Genomic DNA, 25,000 nt, shown 5'->3' on the forward strand with positions numbered 1-25,000 from the left:
AATAAATAAAATACCCCTCTCGAGATTGCGCCATCCTTCAAACAACAAAATAAAAATAACGAAAAGGTAGAAATAGAATAAATCAATGGCTAAATAAAGATGAAAAATAAATAGGAAACAAAGAAGCTTAAAAACCGGGAGATTGAGACGTAGTTTTAATTTCATTTGTTGTTTTAAGTAACTATAATCTTTATTTTAATTTTGTTTTTGTTGTTAGTTGGAGTCGTTAATGACCTTAATGATAAAGTATGTTATGGGTTTTCGTGATTTTCATTTTAAAATCCTCTATAAGTAAAAGTTAAGATGAATAACTTATGAGAGAAAATATCTTTTTTTTTTCTACAAAATCAAAACTCTTGATGCCTGTAAATCAATAATTTTGGTAATCTAACCCTCGCAATACATTAGCAATTATATTATGGCTAACATTTCCATTTCGTCATTGAGCAATTACACAAGAACATTAAGAAAGGTAACACTAATTACCATGAAGGTAAACGTGATTAAGAAGCTGAAGAAAAGTCCTGAAACTGAAAAAGTATAAAAATAAATAAATAAAAAAACCTGCAGCATTTGGGAAAGATTTTTTTTTTTTCCCCGATACAATTTATTTACCTTAAGGAGGAAAATCCTCTTTGAAAAATCACCTTAAAATGGGATCACGAAATATCGACAATATTTGTCATGTGAGAGAGAGAGAGAGAGAGAGAGAGAGAGAGAGAGAGAGAGAGAGAGAGAGAGAGAGAGAGAGAGAGAGAAAGTTTATTATAAAGTATATATCCATACTAGTAAAGGTAATTTAAACTTATTCTGTGGTACCATTTGAAATTGTTAAGACACAGAGAGAATTATATATATATATATATATATATATATATATATATATATATATATATATATATATATATATATATATATAGAGAGAGAGAGAGAGAGAGAGAGAGAGAGAGAGAGAGAGAGAGAGAGAGAGATGGCAAGAGGGGCAGCGGTTAGTTTTATTCGTCTTCAGTCGGACGGCAATAACATTTAATATTGTTTCACAGAGAGAGAGAGAGAGAGAGAGAGAGAGAGAGAGAGAGAGAGAGAAAGAGAAGGAACACATTTATTCCTCTTCAGTCAAAGATTAATAATAATATATTTAATGTAGTTCCACACACACACACACACACACACACACACACACACAGAGAGAGAGAGAGAGAGAGAGAGAGAGAGAGAGAGAGAGAGGCACTGCTCCTGTTTGGCTACTGCAGCTCCATCGCCGCTCCATTACTACTCAATTATGCACCCGGGGTCCAGGATGGACGCCTGGTCTCTCTCGCTCAATATTTCACACACACATACAAACATACACACATGCATACGCCCTGGAATTACTCACGCCTCACCGCTCTCTCTCTCTCTCTCTCTCGAATGATACTACATAGAATATGGCGTTTGGCTTACTACTTTCTCTCCCCCCATCTCTCTCTCTCTCTCTGTCTGTCTCTTTCTCTCTCTAAAATGATACTACATAGCTCTTTCTCTCTCTAAAATGATACTACATAGAATATGGCGTTTGACTTACTACTTTTCTCTCTCTCTCTCCCTCTAAAATGATACTGCACAGAATATGGCGTTTGGCTTAATACTTTCTCTCTCTCTCTCTTTCTCTTCTCTCTCTCACTCCAAAATGATACTGCACAGAATATGGCGTTTGGCTTAATACTTTCTCTTTTTCTCTCTCTCTCTCTACTGCACGGAATATAGCGTTTTGGCTTACTACTTTCTCTCCCACCACTCACGCTCTCTCTCTCTAAAATGATACTCTGTTTGTCTGTCTGTCTCTTTCCTCTCCAAAGTGATACTCTAGAACATCGTTTCTACTCTTTCTCTCTCACTCTAAAATGATACTACATAGAATATGGCGTTTGACTTACTACTTTCTCTCTCTCTCTCTCTCACTCTAAAATGATACTACATAGAACATGGCGTTTGACTTACTACTTTCTCTCTCTCTCTCTCTCTAAAATGATACTACATAGAATATGGCGTTTGACTTACTACTTTCTCTCTCCTCTCACTCTAAAATGATACTACATAGAACTCTGTTTGTCTGTCTGTCTCTTTCCCTCTCCAAAGTGATACTACATAGAACATGGCGTTTGACTTACTACTTTCTCTCTCACTCTAAAATGATACTACATAGAATATGGCGTTTGACTTACTACTTTCTCTCTCTCTCTCTCTCTCTAAAATGATACTACATAGAATATGGCGTTTGACTTACTACTTTCTCTCCCCCACCCTCTCTCTCTCTCTCTCCCTCTAAAATGATACTACATAGAATATGGCGTTTGGCTTACTATTTTCTCTCTCTCTTTCTCTTACTCTAAAATGATATTACTTTCCCTCTCTCTCTCTGTGTGTGTGAAATAACGCTGGAAAAAATATATGGTATTACGACAACGTAACGACACATCTCTCTCTCTCTCTCTCTCTCTCTCTCTCTCTCCCCTGTCGCTCGCTCGCTCGCTCGATCAGTAAAATAATTCAAGAGTCAAATGGCATATCATATAATTTTTAAATCCTGAATTAGTCTTAAAAATATAACTACAAAATAAACATAACGTATTTTACTTCTATAGCGAAAGCCACAAATCATACAATAAATATTTCTTCAAATATCCGTTGTGCTCGATAACGATAATATTAACCTTGAAATGTTTCATGCCTGAACAAATACTTAGGATGAACTTGTCAGTTCGTACATTTGCTTGTAGTATATATATATATATATATATATATATATATATATATATATATATATATATATATATATATATATATATATGTGTACACACACCATCTATATATATATATATATATATATATATATATATGTGTGTGTGTGTGTGTGTGTGTGTGTGTTTTTTCCTTTATTAAGAAAGCATTGTTGACAATTTTTCTCCAAGTGATTTGACTTTATGGTCAGCAATTCATTTAACTGTTTAGAAAAAAATAAAATGCTCGGACATTCTCGAAATTTTGCGTTGACATCCGAATGATGAAATGTGGACCATATCACATATTCGGGGTCAAATACTTTAGTAGTGACGACGTCATCTTGTTGGACAAAATCAGGTACCTTGAAACACTGTTAATTTCTCCCTTGACACTTTCCAAAGGCTTTCCGAAAGACCTGACGCGGTTCTTTAGGGCAAAAAGAACTCCCGGCAAAATCTTTTATCCCGTGGCTTAAAAAGTGACCGTTTGCAGGTGCCAGTGCTTCATCGGCCTATTTCCTGTTTGCAGTGGTGTCCCTGAGTGACCCGCTCTTTCCTATGCCAATTCCCGTCTTCATTCTGAGGAAAAACTCCTTAGTACAATCTTACCAAGCCATAGTTGGATAACTGATCTTGTAAATTATTGCAGAAGAAAGGTTACGGAAGATGTGAAACATTACTAAAAGACGCCCTCCCTGGTATAGTAACAAAAACAACAACAGCAACATAAACAACTGTTTTTATCATTATTCATTTGTGTTTCACCTTTTCCTATAACTTTCTCTCTCTCTCTCTCTCTCTCTCTCTCTCTCTCTCTCTCTCTCTCTCTCTTTGCAGGCTGATTTCTCTTTGAAGCCCTCTTATGTTTATATACATTAGCTGTTGACCCTGTCCATAAGGGCTTCAGTTGAAGATTTGGAGAAAGAAAGATAATAAAAACAACAAATAAATAAGCAGCAAAAAAAAAAAAATACAAAACAAAGACATCGACACCACCACCAATAAACAACGACAACACACACAGAGAGAGCGACACCTAACCACTTCAACAACGACATACGTGTGTGTGTGTGTGTGTATGTAAGTGTGAGTCCTATAATACCAAACTAAACTAAACAAGGCGCGAGTCCCATTTGTCCTTTACAAGGGCCACCGCCACCGCCACCATCCTGAGTGAGCTCCTACTGTGTAACTCCTTCGAACAGGATCTTCCCTCCTCTTCCCTCCTCCTCCTCCTCCTCCTCCTCCTCCTCTTCAGCGACGCCAGGCACACGCGACAAGTTCATCCCTCCGCCAGGAAATGGCAAGACCAGATACAATAACAACAGTTTGTTTGCATTATTTCCTTGGCAGCTTGGGTCAACACGGGATGAGGACCATCTCGCCGGGGTCTTATTAATACTGACAAGACGTCTTAGCTCTCTCTCTCTCTCTCTCTCAAAATCTGTTTCTCTCTCTCTCTCTCTCTCACTCACTCTCTCTTTCGATAGATATCTGTAGCTTTCGATGGTTATCGAATCTGTCTCTCGATGTCTCTCTCTCTCTCTCTCTCTCTCTCTCTCACTTTCAATCTCTCTCTCTTAGACTGATATCTGTATCTTTCGATGGTTTCGAATCTGTCTCTCTCTCTCTCTCTCGACTTTCAATCTCTCTCTCTCTTTCTCTCGATGTCTCTCTCTCTCTCTCACTTTCAATCTCTCTCTCTCTCTTTCTCTCTCTCTCTCTCTCTCTTTCTCTCAATCTGTTTCTCTCTCTCTCTCTCTCTCTCTCTCTCTCTCTCTCTCTCTCTCTCTCTCTCTCTCGATGGTTATCGAATCTGTCTCTCGATGCCTCTCTCTCTCTCTCACTTTCTCTCTCTCTCTCTCTCTCTCTCTCTCTCTCTCTTTAGATAGATATCTGTATCTTTCGATGGTTATCGAATCTGTCTCTCGATGTCGCTCTCACTCTCTCACTTTCAATCTCTCTCTCTCTCTCTCTCTCGACGGATATCTGTATCTCTCGATGGTTATCGAATCTATTTCTTGATGTCTCTCTCTCTCTCTCTCACTTTCAATCTATTTTCTCTCTCTCTCTCTCTCTCTTTCGATGGTTGTCGGATTCTGTCTCTAAATCTCTCTCTCTCTCTCTCTCTTTCTCCTTCAATATATAGATACAGATTTCTGTCTCTCGGCGTGTCTCTTTCTCTCACCTTTCTCTTGATAGATATCTGTCTCTATTGACGGCTATCGGTGTCTGTCTCTCGACGTCTCTCTCTCTCTCTCTCTCTCTCTCTCTCTCTCGATAGACATCTGTATCTCTTGAAGGTTATCGAATCTGTCTCTCATTCTTTCTTTTGATGTTTCTAGGTCTCTGTCTCTTGATGTCTCTCTCTCTCTCTCTCTTTCGGTAAATCTGTCTCTTTCGACTGTTATCGGTTTCTCTCCTCTCTCTCTCTCTCTCTCTCTCTCTCTCTCTCTCTCTTTCGATAAATATCTGTTTCTCTCGACGGTTATCGATTTCTGTCTCTCTGTGTCTCTCGCTCTTTGGCCTCTGTCTCTCAATATATATATATATATATGTGTGTGTGTCTATGTGTACGGTATATATATATATATATATATATATATATATATATATATATATATATATATATCTATCTCTCTCTCTCTCTCTCTCTCTCTCTCTCTCTCTCTCTCTCTCTCTCTCTCTCTCTCTCTCTATATATATATATATATATATATATATATATATATATATATATATATATATATATATATCTTTCATTCTTTCTCTCTGCCTCTCGGTCTATCTTTTTATTCCATTCTCCCTCCATAGTTACGTTTGTCTGTCTGTCTCTATCAATTTTTTCTCTTATATTTTTTCTTTTTCCCCCTCTCAAACACCTACCCCTCTCTCTCTCTTAATCCCTATATTTTAACAACCTCACACAAATTTCTCTTTCTCTCAGTCCTTATAGTCTAAGCACCTCACACAAATCTCTCTTCCTCTCTCTCTCTCTCTCTCTTCTTCCACTCCATCCTACAAATCCTTTCTTCCCATAATCCATCACCTCGCCCTCAGGACACGAGGGTCGCGTTCCAAGATGGAGGATTAAAAAGGCGTGAGTGAGGGAAACGAGGTAAAGGGGAAATGAGGGGGGGAGAGGGAGGGGAGGGGAGGGGAGGGGAGGGAGGAGGGGAGGGGAGGGAGGGGAGGGGGTCTAAAACAGAAAGGGTGGGGAGGGGGGAAATGACTGACTGTGAATGATAATGTGTTCTGGGGGAAAAAGCTTTTTCTATTATTTTCTGACGCCTCTCGCGGCCATCTTTGAATGAATAAAAATGTGTCGGTGAAATGTCAAAGCAAAATTGAATCTGTAAACTAAAAACTTGAAGGGAATTGATCAAAAACTGAATTGACAAATATAATGTGACCTGATAAAGGTTGAAAATTAGCAAAAATTATGTGGATTGATAAAATGATCAAATATGAATACAATAAATTAAGGAGTGAACGTGAAAATTGGATCTGTAAACGAAAAACGTAAAGGAATTGATGAAAAACTAAATGAATTGACAAAAATAATGTGAATAGGTAAAAGCTGAAAATAAAAAAATTATGTGGATAGATAAAAATTATTGATTAAATATGAATACAATAAATTAATAAATAAATAACTGGAGTATTTTAAATTTAAAATTGGTGAATTCAAAAAATAAAAAATAAATAAAAACAATAATTAATAAAAGATGAATGGGCTGAAATGGGTAGAGAAAATGAAGAAATCTGACAAATCTAATTTTCAAATAATGTCATTCTCATAGACATTGGTTAAAACAAGCTTCAAAGACCTAATATTAATAGTCACAATAAAAAAAAATAACACTGGATCATGACGAGTGTTTAAATAATGAGAAAATACACTAGACGGCCTAAGTGAAGTAATCTATAAAATTATTTTCATTAATATACACATGCAAAGAACAACAGCTATCGGCCTAAGGATCTTTATAGATAGTTAGATATAGTATAATGATTATATATTTATTATACAAATATATTCATATATGTATATATATATGAATATATTTATAATATATATGTATATATATATATCTAATTATACTATATCTAACTATCAGCTATCTATTTACCCATCCATCTATATATATGTATATATATATATATATATATATATATATATATATATATATATATATATTTATATATATGTATATATATATTATATATATATTATATATATATTATATATATAATATATATATATATATATATATATATATATATATATATATATACATTTGCTGTAACTTTAAATCACACATCTATAAAAATCAAACGCGTAGTCTGTAAGAACAGATATAAACAAAAGAAGATAACAGGCTAATAAACCATCAAGTGTACGTAGCCTAGATACACTTATGCACTGTAAACTAGCAAAAAAAAAAAAAAAAAAAAAACCACGGTATATTTCAACAAGTTACTCTTGACAATACGCCTCCCATTACGGCCAAGGTAACCTGATTCCGGCTGGAACCTCGCCTAGTAGCCACGAGGTAAGAACAAGAGACTTATACTTACTACCTTGTGGGCAGAAGTACCTCCCTACTTCACCCACGTCTCGATCACCTCACTTTTCACTGTTTTCAAAAGTTCACCACCATCAACAGCTTGACGAAACGTATCACTGCAGTTTTGATATATGTATGGAAATGCTTTTTCGTCACCAGAATGTCATTATTGAGAGCATCATGTTAAAGAACGGCGAGACAGAAACTCATTCGCACGGGACATTATAGCAAACTAACTGTAGATCGCTAGGGAGGAGTCAGTGAGGAAATTAAAGTTTGAATGAAAAAAATAAGCACGATTACAAGCACAAAACGTCTAATAAATGTTGAAACTGTATGGAGACAGAAATAAATCTATCTTCTATAATGGCTATCGAAAGTATACTAAACAAAAGGGAAATATTCTCTCCATAATTTAAGTCTTCTTTTATGACGTCACACTTGGGCGGGAAAAGCCAACCAACTCTCGTGGGAAAGAAGGATAATGAGGGGAAACAAGCTCATAGCACCTTATTTCCAAGGTTATCGATCATTAATTTGCATAAGGCCATTGTTTCGATAACCGGCATTACTTGGCAGCTTAGCATTAACAGAATGGATGTATAAATAGATGGATACGACGGGAGAGAGAAACAGTATACGTGATGTTACAAAGAAGTGGACGAACCTTTTGTACTAATCTTCAGCGTCAGCCGACAAATGATACGGCTCATTTAAACTCCCTAACAACTGCTGTTGCGATTAGGAGAGGAAATAAGATTCTAGTTGATGCACAAACCAGTCACAAACAAAATACTGGGAGAGAGAGTTGTTTGACGAGTTTTCTACTTACCTTAGACCTATGTAGGCAATTAATTTTACGCTAATGAAAATATATATTTATATTGTATCTAATCTAGTGTTTGTTTAACCTAATTTCGTTATAGCGTCATTCATGGAAAAGTTTATTCATAGCATATGCATACAACTGTAGACGTAAATCACAATTGTAGCGTTTACAATGGCTAGTAGTGTACTATCTAGACCATGTTTACGAATGTCACTTGATGAAAACAGTAGTTTTACAAATGGTGATAGACTTCGAAGTACATCAGTAACATCTTTTGATTTAGTAAGACATAATACTACAGTATCATACTAGTAAAACGAAAAATACAGTCGAAATTGGACAAGCTGGGGAGATTACCCAGCATATCAACCAACCATGAAAACATTGTGTGGCGGGGCATCATGCATTTTACGGTAAAGTTGCCAGATGGCATTTTTATTGGCAGTTGTCCAAAAGGTTTCGTCAAATTTTGCTGAATTATTGGTAGTATACCAATAGTACAATGCACATTCATAATGAAACGCTCAATAAGAAGTGAATTGGCGGCTAGCTCATCGGAATCTCCCCTCCCATTATGGCAATCTGATGCACCTGGCCATCTGACTTCAGTTGTCCATCAGTGTTAACCATGAACTTGTGTGAAGTGGCTCTGTGTTCCTCCGCTCTTGTGTATCCTGTGTTTTCACTGGTGTGGTATAGGTCTATTGCAATGCATAACTTATAGATATTTTAAGTGTGGTGGAAACTAGGGGAATTTAGATCACAAGAAAGCGCAGACTGTGTCCAAGACTGCCAGATCTTACGAAAAACCACATAGGTAAAAATCTAGACTGAGGTGCTTTCACTGGTTGGTATAGTGCTATCTTTACAGAGCTTCAGTTCATAGATATTTTAAGTTTTAGGGAAGCTGAGAGCATCTAGAGCACAAAGAAGCGTAGACTGAGTCCAAGACTGCCAGTGCTTCCGTAAAATAAAGAGTATATATAGATAAAACTTAGAGTATGTCTGGCATTTTAAAATCACGCAAAACGAAACCGCCACGAACTGCTTAATTGGGTCAAATTAGTTAATATACTTATCCGGTGGTCTATTTTACCTTTTTTGTGCCTAAATGATCACTGAGTGTGGTCGAATGCTAATTTTGATAATCTGAAGAAGTAAACAGCTTTAAAAAAAAAAAAGGGGGTTTCAAAGCTGTTATTTGAATTTCGGATAACGTTTAAGTTACGGCTAACGAATAAGTCGTTTGCATTTTACTGGTCTTCAGTGCTCGGATTCAAGCTCATTTTCATGAATATCACTCCTGCAACTGCCTCTTTCGGGCCTGCCTGAATTTTACAGACATTAAGAGTTAATTATAATATACCTCCTACAAATGAAACGTCGGAAAGGTTTCATTTTCGACTAAGGGAAGAATGGAAACCTAGGCCTAGTGCAGAAGTTCACAGGGGCAGGAAAGATTATTAGTCTAAGCCCTGATGTCCATTTAAAAGAAAATGCTTAACCACTTGAAAACGAAGCACACATTTTATGAAAAAGTGACATAGAAGTTTAGGAAGAAGTGATACGAGGGTAGAATTCAGCCAGAAGAAAGGCCTGAAGAGGGAAGACGAAGAGATGTGAAATTATGTAGCAAAAGGTAGGTAAATTCTCTCCGTGTTCATTTACCGTTAAAACCGGTTTATTGTATTTTAGTAGCGGTCTAGTAGCAAAGTGCAGTTAAACTTTTTGTTGATTTATTTCATGTTTTCAAGTGTTTTATATATATATATATATATATATATATATATATATATATATATATATATATATATGTATATATATATATTTATTATTTATAAACCTTTTTAAATTTGTGTGAGGTAATAGGCTAAGTTATTAAAATAAATAGTTTATACTTTGGTGCTTAGGCCTATTATATCCTGTTCGCAAAACAGAGGATCCCCAAGTTAATAGGTACTGATTTGCCACACACCACACACACATACATATATATACATATACGAGTATATACATAACCTTATGTAGCATTAATCATACAAAGATTAATCATGATTAATCAAAATTATAAGACAAGCTCTACGCCGATGAAAACATGAAATTAAACAAGAAGTCACGAAAAGAAAGATAGACGAAAAACAAAACAAAACAAAAAAGTAATACGAGGTAAACGCTAGGAGGAGCAGCCAAGGAGATTGGCCTATGAATATGCTGAGTCTTTTCCCTCAAATGGTCCCAGAAGACGAGTCTAAATGCGATTCTGGGGACCCCTCAGCTTCTGGGCCACCCCACCCTCTCAGGGTCTCAAGACCGAGAGACCAAAATGTTAAAAGTACAAATCATACGAACCATTTTGAAATATGAGGGCTTCTCTCTCTCTCTCTCTCTCTCTCTCTCTCTCTCTCTCTCTCTCTCTCTCTCTCTCTCTCTCCCTTTTTTTAAGATTAGAAAATAATCATTTTAAGAGAGGAGTGTGTTTTCGAGGAATAACAATAAGCGGATGACGAGCAACGCTCCCAGAAGGGCCATTCATCTCTCTCTCTCTCTCTCTCTCTCTCTCTCTCTCTCTCTCTCTCTCTCTCTCGAAGAGACACGTTTTGATTTATATTTGCAAAGTTTCCAACTAAGGTAAAGTGAGTAATATTTTCGGCATATTACGTAATGGAATGCGTCTGCGTGCGCGCTTATATTATATATATATACATATATATATATATGTACATATATATGTATATATATATATATATATATATATATATATATATATATATATATATTATATATTATAATGGAACGTATGTGTGTGCTTATATTATATATATATATATATATATATATATATATATATATATATATATATACACATACATACATACATACATACGTACAATTAAATATCAAGTCACAAATATCATAATACCGAATGCACTATACCTTGGAAAGAACTTACCCCCAAGAGTAATTTTAACTAATTAGTGCATCTGCCCTGTCAGGATTCCAACCTGAGCTTTGGTTTAGACACAATGAGAGACATAGACAGTCAACTCTGACCATTTCGCTTTCGAGAGAGAGACAAGTGGATATCGACTCTGCTGTCGAATAAGGATTCAGTAATTAAAATCAATATCAACTTATCTGCACCATGGTAGCTTGATATTATATATATATATATATATATATATATATATATATATATATATATATATATATATATATACATATATATATATAGCTTGTATATATATATATATATATATATATATATATATATATATATATATATATATATATATATATATATATATATATATGCACACACACACACACACACCCATCATTTCTTAGAAACGGTCAGATCTCTCCTGAATCATTTTACACTTTCATTCCGAACCACGATATCAGCAATCCCTTTCCCTCAGAGAAAGCAACCCTCGGAGAAAGCAAGTAAACGGAAGTGAGGAGTTCAAAAAAAGTTTTCCCACGTTTCTCCAACATTTCAATTTACTTAAAATGTCTGAAAGACACCGAAAAAGTCACATTTCAAGGGAATGAAGACTGAGAGTTCCATCCCATTTCGTAGTGTCTTTTTTTCTTGCGATTCCGCGACCGATGTGATTTTGGAAATACTTTCCGCCGGTGCACGAGTGGCTGTTGGGCCCCTGAATGGGAGAGGCGGGGTGGGGGGTGGTGGGGAGTTATGTTGCTTGTTATTTGTTTTGCAGTCATGGAAGTATTGTCCTTGTAGACAAGTAATGGTGAAAAATTTATGTTTGTTATTTTTCAGCCATGGAAGTGTTGTCGCTGTAGATAAAGAGTTGTGATGAAAGATTTACCTTGATTGTTATTTATTTTTCAGTCATGGAAGTATTATCCATGTAGACAAGAAATTGTGAAAATTTTATGTTTTTGTTATTTATTTTTCGGTCATGGAAGTATTGTCCCTGTAGACAAAATAATGGGAAAAAAATTTTTCAGTCATGGAAGCTTTGTTGTGGACAAAAAATTGTGAAAAATTGTATTGTTATTTATTTTTCAGTCATGGACGTTTTGTCCCTGTAGACAAAAAATTTTGAAAAATTCATGTTGTTTCTTATTTATTTTTCAGTCATGGAAGTATGAACCCTGTAGACAAAATAATGTGAAAAATTCATGTTGTTTGTTATTTGTTTTTCAGTCAGGGAAGTATTGTCCCTGTAGACAAGAAATGGTGAAATATGTTTTTTTATTTTTCAGTCATGGAAGTATTGTCCCTGTAGACAAAATAATGCGAAAAATTCATGTTGTTCGTTATTTATTTTTCATTCAGGGAAGTATTGTCCATGTAGACAAGAAATGGTGAAATATGTTGTTTTTTATTTTTCAGTCATGGAAGTATTGACCCTGTAGACAAAATAATGTTAAAAATTCATGTTGTTTGTTACTTATTTTTCAGTCAAGGAAGTATTGTCCTATAGACAAAAAATTGTGATGACAAATGTATGTTTTCTGTTATTTATTTTTCAGTCATGGAAGTATTGTCCTTGTAGATAAAAAATATGAAAAATTTACGTTGTTTGTTATTTATTTTTCAGTCATGGAATTATTGTCCCTGTAGACAAACGTTGAAAAATTCATGTTTGTGTGTTATTCAGATTCCAGTTATAGACAAAATCCTGTGAAAAATATAAGTTGATTGTATTTTATTGTTAACGAGTCACCGTGTGGTGTGATAGTCCCTTTTTTTTATTTAGTTATTTTTTTAATTTGGAATAATCGAATCGTTTCGGTATTTATTCTGTAATTAAATAAATGCGATTTTGGTTACAAAAAATGTGTGAAAATTATGAATGACGTTATTTATTATCTGAGCGAGTCATCACCAGTGTTTGGTATTAAAAAAAAAAAAGTATAAAATGCTGCAATCGAGTTTTCTGTACAGCTGCTACAGTGTATAATTAAGGCCACCGAAAATAGATCTGTCTTTTGGTGGTCTCAGTATAATGCTGTATGAGCCGCGGCCTATGAAACATTAACCGCGGCCCGGTGGTGGCGTATCCTATATCGTTGCTAGAAGCACGATTATGGTTAAATTTAACCTTAAATAAAATGAAACCTACTGAGGCTAGAGTGCTGCAATTTGGAATGTTTGATGATTAGAGGGTGGATGATCACCATATTAATTTGCAGCCCTCTAGTCTCAGTATTTGTGAAGATCAGAGGGCGGACAGAAAAAGTGTGGACAGAAAAAAGTGCGGATGGACAGACAAAGCCGGCACAATAGTTTTCTTTTACAGAAAACTAAAAAGCGAATAATTTTTATTTCGTTATTCACAATACGTTGATAAAATTCTCAGAGGTTTTTAATCATCAAACGTTACATTAAAAAAGAATGAAAGAACTAAGAGTTTTTAAATTTATTTTAAATGATGAAAATTTAGTTTCTGAAAAAGAAAATCTGCACAAAATACAAAATGGTTTTACCGTTTTCCAAATAATGCAGAGTCAAGTCTTCACATGCTGCACATTAAATATGAATTTTTAGTTTACTAAAGTTCCAGGAATTGATGACCAAAGTAATTCTTTTGCTAAGAAACTCACAAGCTCTTGAAAAACAGCAAGTGTAATCAAAATCCACACTCCGTAAGGGGGTAGTGCCGCCAGTGCACCTCGTGTGGGGCACTGTAGGCATTATTTAAGGTGGTTCTTTGCAGCGTGCCTTCGGCCCTTAACTGCAACCCCTTTCGTTCCTTATACTGTACCTCCTTTCATATTCTCTTTCTTCCATCTTCTTTCCATCCTCTCCAAACAATCGATTCATAGTGCAACTGCAAGGTTTTCCCCCTTCTACACTTTTTAAACTTTTACTGTCAATTTCCGTTTCAGCGCCAAATGACCTCATTGCATGGTCCCAGTGATTGGCCTTTGGCCTAAATTCTGTATTCAATTCAATAACAGTCCTTAATTTTTCAGCACACGGTATTACTATGGAAAACATAAAAGCAAAGACTTTCGAACACCTGAACGGCGTTCCTCATCAATGGTGACGTTTGGTCTCCTTTCTTGAAATGACTCAGTAAACGTAATTTCAAGAACAGTGCGATTACTCTTCAGCTAAGAGTAACCACGAACGAAAGCCTAGAGTTCATTTGTTTAGTCTGCCAATAATTTAATCTTGGCTTCATAATAAGAATGGCAAACGAAAGCCTCCTCTTGGTGAGACCAGGCCTCATTAACAGTTTTTAGTTTTCTGTAAAAGAAAATTATTGTGCCGGCTTTGTCTGTCCGTCCGCATTTCATTCTGTCGGCACTTTTTCTGTCGGCACTTTTTCTGTCCGCCCTCAGATCTAACAAACTACTGAGGCTAGAGGGCTGCAAATTGGTATGTTGATCATCCACTCTCAAATCATCAAACATGCCAAATTGCAGCCCTCTAGCCTCAGTAGTTTTTATTTTTATTTATAGGCTAAAGTCAGCCATAATCGTGCTTCTGGCAACGATATAGCACAGGCCACCACGGGGCCTTGGTTAAAGTTTCACGGGTCGCGGCTCATACAGCATTATACCGAGACCACCGAAAGATAGATCTATTTTCGGTGGCCTTGATTATACGCTGCAGGGGCTGTACAAAAAACTCGATTGCGCCGAAGAAACTTGTTTCCTAATAATCTACTTCTGCGGCTGAGAGAGAAATCACAAACAAAGTGATCCTCTGGTCGAGGGGGAGAGCCGTCGCGCTGATCGCTAATAATCTGATTTTTTTTTTTTTTTGTCCGAGACAAATAGTTTTCAGAAATGCTAATTATAGGCAAAGGAAGCTGCTTTTGAGAGAGAGAGAGAGAGAGAGAGAGAGAGAGAGAGAGAGAGAGAGAGAGAGAGAGAGAGAGAGAGAGAGAATGGGTTCTTTAACAGGAAACGGAAGCTGATTTTATACGACAGAGATTAGTGTCTAGGGCGCTAATTTTGATTGTTAAAGCCGTAAGCGTAGCTTATTAAAATGAGAGAGAGAGAGAGAGAGAGAGAGAGAGAGAGAGAGAGAGAGAGAGAGAGAGAGAGAGAGAGAGAACTGTTTCTTTAACAGGAAACGGAAGCTACTTTTATTAGAAAGAGATTAACGTCTAGGGAGCCAATTTTAATTGTTAAAGCCGTAAGCGTTGTTTATTAAAGAGAGAGAGAGAGAGAGAATTGCTTCTTTAACAGGAAACGGAAGCTGCTTTTATAAGAAAGAGATTAGCGTCTAGGGCACTAATTATAATTGTGAACTCAGTAAGCATAGCTTATAAAAATAAGAGAATTAATTCCAAGAACATAAAATTCTGTCAGTCGTGAGAAGTGTGGCTTCTGGAAGGTATTAAATGCTGATGTGTTAATCCTGACTGATTTCGCTGCAAGTGGCGTTTATGAAAATTTAAAAACTATCATAAACAAGTAAAAAAATGCGCCTCAGTTTCTTTGGCGCAATCGAGTTTTCTGTCCAGCGTATAATCAAGGACACCGAAAATAGATCTATCTTTCGGTGGTCTCGGTATAATGCTGTATGAGCCGCAGCCCATGAAACTTTAACCACGGCCCTGTGGTGGCCTGCCTTTTATCGTTGCCAGACGCACGATAATGGCTAATTTTAACCTTCAATAAAATAAAAAGTACTGAGGCTAGTGGGCTGCGATTTGGTATGTTTGATGATGGAGGGTGGATGATCAACATACCAATTTGCAGCCCTCTAGCCTCAGTAGTTTTTAAGATCTGAGGGCGGACAAACAAAGCCATCTCAATGGTTTTCTTTTACAGAAAACTAAAACTTGAAATTCTGTAAACTGAAAGACGGTGAGATTATGAAATCTGCGAAATACATACAGTAAGTACAAAAACATGGTTACAGATAATCGCTGCGCAAAAAAGTATATTCTTTAGATTGCAAACATTACTTTTAAGAACATGTCCCCCTCGATGAATAAAGCAGGCACTACAATGAGTCTGACTAGCGACAGTTCTACTGCAGTATTTATGAAGAAAATTAAATGAAAAAAAAAATGAACGCTGAATTGGCTACGAACAACTATATAATGTCAGCTCCTAGTTTCGGTAATTTCTGAGCCATTTCCTTGCTGTCTCCAATCATATGGATTCACCTTAGACATCGAAGGTATTAATAACATAAATATTAATATTACCTGAAAAAATCATGTACAGGTTCAAGTTGATATAAAGACTAGTTAGGCTACTAAGTTTTTCTCTAACTTAGTCGCCTGGACTTGTGAAATAGCTTCACTAATCAAGAACCAGGACTGAAAACTATTCAGTTGACACTTATTAATAATGAAAAATATTAAATATATTTAATCTCACCGCCTGATTTCCGCATATCTCTACGTTTGAGTCCGCCAGAGTTAGAAACAGCTTCATCAACTAATAATTATAACGCTGGTATGTGTCGATTTGATTTCACATCGTTTGATGTTGCGAATCACCTTTTGCTAATTAAGATCATAAATTTTTCATGAATTTTAGTATTGTTATACAGTTGTTATTTATTTTCCCTGTTTATTTCCTTAATTAACTTTCCTTGCTGAAGATTTAACAGTAGTCGCTATTTTTGCAAATATTTGTGTACTTCACATTCAACGCCCATGAATATTTCTATGGCAATTAGTCTTCAGAAGATTTATTTTTTCTCATTATCAACTACATTTCCAAATAGAACATCTTCGTTAAGATCATCTTCATTAAGATAATTAGAAAAGAGAATATGTTAATGGCATCGTATGCTTTTGATACATTGCGCGCATTCATGAATTTTCTCAAGTAATACAAAGTCTTTGTTTGTTGTTTGCAATATCTTCATGGTTTGTGGGTCTAAACAGTTAATATGTCTTTAATTTAGCTTTCTTATTTTTTTTTTATAAACAAAGATTACAGCGTAAGCAGTCCAAAATAACAGGTAATCGATATCTTTCGTAAACCACATTTTCACGATTTACAGAGTTTTATGTTTTGAGAACTGAATTGTTTTGTATTTTTGTATTATGACTAATTATTATTATTATTATTATTATTATTATTTTATGAATAATCATGGAAAAAATAGCTCTGAATTGTTTTAAGATCATTAGTTTATTTTTTATTTATTTTATTTTATTATTATTATTATTATTATTATTAATTATGGAACTTATTATTAGTTTATTTATTTATTTATTTAATTATTATTATCATTATTATTATGAATAATCATGGAACTGAAGCTCTAAGCAAGACCAACTAGTTTATTATTATTATTATTATTATTATTATTATTATTATTATTATTATTATTATTATTATTATTATTATTATGATTATGATTTCTCGTGTTCATTTAAAACAACTTTAATATAATACACTGTATTGGCTCCAGTTATCTCTGAAGCCATTGGCCTCAATATGCATTAAGACACAGACAAATAAAGGAAAAGAAATATATGCCACGACATCATACTTACATCTTCCATTAATCAGCTGAGTTATCACTAGTGACCAACGAAATAATACCCTTGGCAGTTATTAATCCAAGAAACAAGGGTCTCATACTGTATTAACAGCCTTGTATTATTAGCCATTTTTTTTAATCACAACTGACAAGTACCTCTGCCAGCGAACGCGTTCCATTTTTTCATACCGAGAGGAAGTGGGAGGAAGGAAGAAGAACCACGAATAGAGAGAGAGGAAGAAAAAAGAATGAAGTAGATGATAAAAAGGCACTTTGAAGAGGGGGAGAACTTGAATGTAAAAGCTGGATAACTCCAAAAGCACACACAACGTTTTCATGCATTGTCGACTCTCTAACGGGATATGAGAGGGACAGTCCATGGAACAGAAAAAAGGGGGTTGTGGGGGGATGGGAGGGGGCAGGAGGGAAGGAAGCCCTTGGGGAAGAAGAAGGTGTGGGGATGGGGGTGGGGAAGGGGGACGGAAGCCCTTGGGGTAGCGGAAGGGGTAGAGGAGCCGGAGGGAAAAGCCCTTGGTGCTGGGTTGGGACGGATGGCGGTGGTGGTGGTGGTGGTGGTGGTTTGCTGGGGTTGGGGAGGGGTGGTGGGGAGGGGTTGTGGACGAGGGGAGCGCTAGCTAGCAGGCAGCTCCAAGAGTTTTTACACATTCATTTATTAGGGGAAAAACGAATGTAAAGAGATGGACTGGAGAGTGAGGGGAATAATGGGAGGAGCCTTCCCCTCTCGCCCTCCTCCTCCTCCTCCTCCTCCTCCTCGCCCAGCGACCGTGTATGGTGTATGGTTTCATGGAGGTTCCAGGCTATTCCAGAATAATTCCAGTATCCCTTGTATCCTACAACAACCACCTCTCTCTCTCTCTCTCTCTCTCTCTCTCTCTCTCTCTCTCTCTCTCTCTCTCTCTCTCTCTCGCTGCCTGGGTAAGGGTAAGGGGAGAAGTGGTCTATGATGGAGCCGTGAGGTGAGGGGAGAGAGAGAGAGAGAGAGAGAGAGAGAGAGAGAGAGAGAGAGAGAGAGAGAGAGAGAGAGAGAAGAGGCAGGCCACTCTATGGCTGGTGGGGAATAAGGAGAAGAGGAGATGGTGGAGAGTAGTAGGGGGAATAGAGAGAGAGAGAGAGAGAGAGAGAGAGAGAGAAAGGAAGGGGAGATGTGGCATTGTCGATTTTATACCTTTCGTTATGTAAGTCACAGACAAACAAAAAATAATGACTCGATACTCGAGGTGATTCCAGGGAGTCAAAAGGCGACATCGTCTCCGCATCCTCCTCATATCTGCATCGCCGCGTCCGAAACCGCAATAGGAGTAGGACTAAGATGAGGAGAAGAGAACAACCAAATTAAATTAATGTATGGCGATGACTTCCGACATCTGGTATCCCAGGAAACGGAGGAGGGGCCCGCGTCCCCCTCTAATCCTGGACTCTGACCGCTGCTGCCTGCTCTTTTCCCCTCAAGACCGTAGACCGACCGACCGACCGACCCCGCTACAGCGAACGCCCCGCTAATGCCACACTTTCAACTCTTCAGTCGTCGGTTACAGCTCCTCCAAATGTCGTGTCCCTGCGAACGACGGGAGAAGTGGAGTCTGGAGTTCATTCTTCGTTATCATCCAGTCCTCGCGCGCGCGCGCTCGCTCGCTCGCGTGCTCTCTCTCCTGCCGAGGAAGAAGGCGATTTCCTTTCCCCCAACCTCGCTCGCTCGCACGTCGCCTTCGTCGTCGGTTTGTTTTAGACACCTGTCAGGGAAGGAGGAATGCAGCAGCAGCAGCAGCAGCAGTAAGAGGAGCGAGGAAGGGCTTCCTCGGCTTGTTTCCCCCCCTAAAAAATGTGGCGGCACAGACGGAAGGAAACCCGATACCGCTGCTAACGATTAGGAGAAAACTGAAATTGTGAGGTCCGTCGTTGAGATGGTCTGAGGCATGGCGTTGAGTTTTTGTCGTTCGTAGCCTTACCTTGGATAGTCTCCTAACTTTCAGCTCGTATTTACGCGAAGAAATAGTCTAAGAACAAACTGGAATATGAAAAACAACGAATAATAAACCTCGAGAGCCAAAAAAAAATGTATAATAAAGATCCCAGTCGAAGGCGCACTTGAGCGACGGGTCCAAGAGGGGAGGGACATCGAGGTACGATAATTCCTGGAATTTTTACGCCAACAATTAAGGGACGGGAATCCCTGGACATTTTTCCAAATATCATCCGATTACCCGGAGCTCCCACGAACCTTGGAAGTAGTTCAGCAGGGCTGAGGAAATGAGTAATGACCACAAACAACGCTGCCTTCTGCAGAGGTCCATAAATCAAAGTAGATAGACAAACTTTGAAAATTGGGGATTTTAAAAACAAATGGATTATTATCATTATTATTATTATTATTATTATTATTATTATTATTATTATTATTATTTTTTATTTATTTATTTTTTTGCCTGCCTACCGCCTGGCACACTGCGAGACCTCGATTATCTTCTCGGAGAAGAATAAACAAACTTTGAAATTTTTTTATATAAATTTACAGTTTATATACTTAATTATTTATTTATTTTTCGGGTTTTCTAACTTTTGGTATTGTTGAGCACAATATCGCATAAAACAGTTTGGAAAAGACAAAATTTTAATAAGCAAAGAAGCGCGAAGAATTCTGATCATGTTTTGGTAAAAAAAAAAATAAATTTGGACGATTTCTTCAATATTAATTAATATTTCATATCTTTATTATCAATATACATAAAGCCTACAATAAGTGAATACAACATTTTAACTATTCAGAGATGGTCATGCAAACAAATGCGCAAGCATTATTCACAGTGAACACGAAGAAAAGCATATACATATTATATACTGTATATATCTACATATAATATATATATATATATATATATATATATATATATATATATATATATACACATACATATGCACTTGTATGCATGTATGCACGTTTAATTGTAATCCTTCTTCATACTGTTCCGATGAATAAAAGTATTAATAAAAAAAAGACAAACGTCAATTCACCAACTGAAATTGTCTTCATTTACTACGTTTTTTTTTTTTTTGCCGATAATGCTGTTCAGCTCGGTACCCACCATAGGTTACGTTATTATTATTATTATTATTATTATTATTATTATTATTATTATTATTATTATAGTGAGATAGGCTGCGGGGACATGCTTTCAGATTAAAATAAGTAAAAAAAGTTAATAACTATAGTAGAACATAGTGGCCGCTTATTTCAGGTTAGCAATTCAGTTTTCAGTAATTTCACTTTTTGTTTTTTTGATCATTTTTTTAAACTATTTCGGAACGATGAAACCCACTGTAGGTCATTCTTGTTATCAAGTCGTTGTTTTTGTAGTTATTAATGATGCAGGTAATGGTGAAAGTAGTTACTTTTAAGTTATATTTACGATTTTTTCTATTCCTTCAAAATTTATACGTATAGAAGCGTAAGGCGCTTATGCCAAATAAAATGTCATTTATTCAGAAAGCGCTCATGCAACATGAAGGCTGGTTTACTTTTCTATGGCTTGATTTCTCTTTAGAGGGTAGTGCCGCCAGTGCACCTCATGCGGTGCACTGTAGGCATTACTTAAGGTTCTTTGAAACGTCCCTTCGGCGCCTAGCTGAAACACCTTTCATTCCTCTTGCTGTACCTCCGTTCATATTCTCTTTCTTCCAGCTTATGTTCCACCCTCTCCTAACAGCTGATTCATTTTTAGTGCAGCTGCGAGGTTTTCCTCCTGCTACACCTTTCAGACCTTTTTACTGTCAACTGCCGTTTCAGCGCTGAATGACCTCATAGGTCCCAGCACATGGCTCTTTGGCCTAACTTCTATATTCTATTCTATTCCACAACTTGACTTTTATTTTAAAACAACCAAGAATGTCATGCGGTAGAAAGTAACATGTTATTTTCCACAACAGAAAGGCTCCCTTAAGGAGTAAAATGCAAATTGATTTCAGGCATAGTTTGAACAGGAAATACAACGGTTCACATAATTATGAGCGAATTGTGAAATTCTTGGTAGGGGTCGCTTCAAAGAACATAGAAACATCAAATAAGAACATTGGCACTATGGTATTCCTAATATATGCCAGTCCTATATATATATATATATATATATATATATATATATATATATATATATATATATATATATATATATATATATATATATATATATATATATATATATATATATATATATATATATATATATATATATATATACACACCTGATGTTCCCCAGGTAAATACGTGGAGATTCTCACCTGCAAATCCTGGTTGTCATCTCCCATCTACGTTTACATAATTCCATTACTAAATCATTCGGCCACGTTCTGTCACGGATAAGGGCTTCCATTCAGTTCTATAACTAAACGCTTGTAGCTACAGTAGTGAGGTACTTTATCATCATCATCACTATCAGCTTCATCACTATCTCATCATCAACTTCACTATCACCATCATCATTAATCATCAGCTTCATCACTGTCATCATTATCATTAACTTCATCAATATCATCATCATCATTATCATCTTCATCATCATCAACTTCACCAGTCTCATCATTATCACCATCAACTTCATCACTATCATCTTCATAATTATCATAAACTTCATCACTATCATCAACTTCATCACTATCATCATCATCATCATCATCATCATCAACTTCATCATTGTCTTAGTTTCACTCGCACTTTTTCTCATTTGATGAAAAAAAAAAAAATAAACCAAACCTCAGAATTTTGCTTGAGATACGGTTCATAAATTGCTTGAAGATAAGCGGGCGGATATGATGAGGAAATTGAGCTTTTCGTCGTATCATCCATTCAGGTTTGAAACGTTTCTGTTTTATTATTGTTTAACGACAGGATAAAATAGATTTGCGATTATTGGCTTTGTTATAGTACCTGTGTTTCAGAGTGATAGGTGACTTATTGCTTTCTAAATATGCGTTCATGAAATCGGTGTGATTGGAATATTGCCGATTGATTTTGATTTATTTCTTAATTAATTATGATAATAATAATAATAATAATAATATTATAATTATTATTAATATTATAATATTATTATTATTATTATTATTATTATTATTATAGGAAAATTATTACTTTTAATTATTATCAAGTTTATTATTATTCAGAATAAAAGAAAATGTACTTGAAGGAAAAGTGATATATAGGATTATATTTACATTAGATCGAGTTTATATAGAGTGAAGTAATATATATATATATAACATAATAAAACGATTAGAATTTATATAATAAATATATATATATATATATATATATATATATATATTATATATATATAAATATATATATATATATATATATAATATATATATATATATATATATATATATATATATATATATATATATATATATATTTGTATAATTTACAAACCTACCAATAGTCCATCATGGCGTGGACATTGGTTGATATCTATGATAATAAAAGAACATAAATTCTACGGGTATATGTACAAGTCGATGTCAGCTTACATCTGTCTCTCTTGATAGCCAAGTGGTTAAAGTCACTGTTTATCGATGTTTCTAAACCAAACCATTGTTCGAATTCTGGCCGACGCAAAAGTACACATTAGCCTCAATATCCTTTGAGTTTAAATTTTAATTTATTAAACGATTCTTGGGTTTAATATTTGCATTATATATATATATATATATATATATATATATATATATATATATATATATATATATATATATATATATATATATATATATATATATATATATATATATATATATATATATATATATATATATATATATACATATATACACATACATATATACATGCACACACATACAGTATATATATATATATATATATATATATATATATATATATATATATATATATATATATATATATATATATGTGTGTGTGTGTGTGTGTGTATATATAAGCCCACTTCTGTCCATTTGTTTAGCTTCCTATATTTTCGAAGTCTTTGAAATTCTTCCATTCTTATTCACTCTCAGCCATTGTTAAAAATAGTGCCGTTGTATTAATATCGCTTCTGATTTTATAAGTGGTTTTTTAGGATTAGCATCGATTCTCCAGTCTGCTGTACATACGATCATAACAACTACAATTTATGCATAAAATTATGTATGTGTGTACACACACACACACATATATATATATATATATATATATATATATATATATATATATATATATATATATATATATATATATATATATATATATATATATATATATATATATATATACACACACTTATTTGTAAGGGTGTCATCGGCATTATATGGGTAGAAAATATGCGTTCATGCATATATATATATATATATACATATACATACATATATAATATGTATGACATATGTATAGTATAAATATGTAAAAAGTATGAATGTGACTGCTACTATATAACACCTTTTGCCTTACAGTAAAAGGGGACATTTATAAATTTCTTCTCCCCTATTTCTTGAAAACGGTGCAGTTTGAACGACTCAAGAAGTACGGAAGAAGGCAGAGAAATCCTTAACCGACAAGAGCATAAACAGCAGCTGCTCATCAAAACCGGACGACTTTCACGTGATATTGAAATTCTTTGGGAGTCTGAAATGACCTTATCCGGCTCGGTACATATTCCACATTCACATGACATGAGAAAGGAGTTTGGGGAATCTTAATTAACGGCATAAGAATCTGAATACATTTCAAATATTAGTCCAGGAAATGTATGTGATGAAGTTGATGCTGTATTGATTAATCGCGATTGATCATTACATTTGTTGTTTATTTCATTTTATATCATATCTTACATTATATTTTATATTTGATTTCATCTCCTATTTTATATTTGGAATTACAGCCAGTAAGAACTTTTATGACAGCGGCGTCTGTTTGCTTGTGTGATATTTGTAAAAAGGTGTTATTTCCTCCATTTTATGCAGTTAGAGGGCACGCTACAAGTAAATTCTGAATCTGCAGTTTCCTATGACTTTTTTAGCAGAAGACCCCTACGAATTAGGAACGAATACAATATATTTGAAAAGTTATTATTTCCTCCGTTTCATATAGTTGCGGTACACGCTACAAACAACTTCGGAAACGTCATTTTTTATGAGTTTTAGCAGCAGACTCCTACGAATCAGGAACGCCTACAATATTTTTATTTTTGAAATATTATTTCCTCCGTTTCGTATAGCTAGAGTAGTGGCACAAGTAGCTCCTGAAACGTCAGTTTCTTATGGATTTATTTGAAGACTTCTGCGAATTAGAAACGATTCCTCTTCTCCGGAAAATCACTCGGAATTGCAATATCTATTTGGCGGCGGGATTTGGCCTACCCTGACGCCGAAC

The 25,000-nt window shown here is 35.3% G+C and overlaps 1 long non-coding RNA gene across 1 annotated transcript in view; it reads right to left on the minus strand.

Annotated features, from left to right (window-relative positions):
• The window catches only part of LOC136847025 (uncharacterized), a 123,443-nt gene that overhangs the window by 47,167 nt on the left and 51,276 nt on the right, over positions 1-25,000 (minus strand). The gene's annotated exons all lie outside the window — the stretch shown is intronic.

The sequence above is a fragment of the Macrobrachium rosenbergii genome, chromosome 16 (genome assembly GCF_040412425.1).
Source record: "Macrobrachium rosenbergii isolate ZJJX-2024 chromosome 16, ASM4041242v1, whole genome shotgun sequence".
NCBI lineage: Eukaryota > Metazoa > Arthropoda > Malacostraca > Decapoda > Palaemonidae > Macrobrachium > Macrobrachium rosenbergii.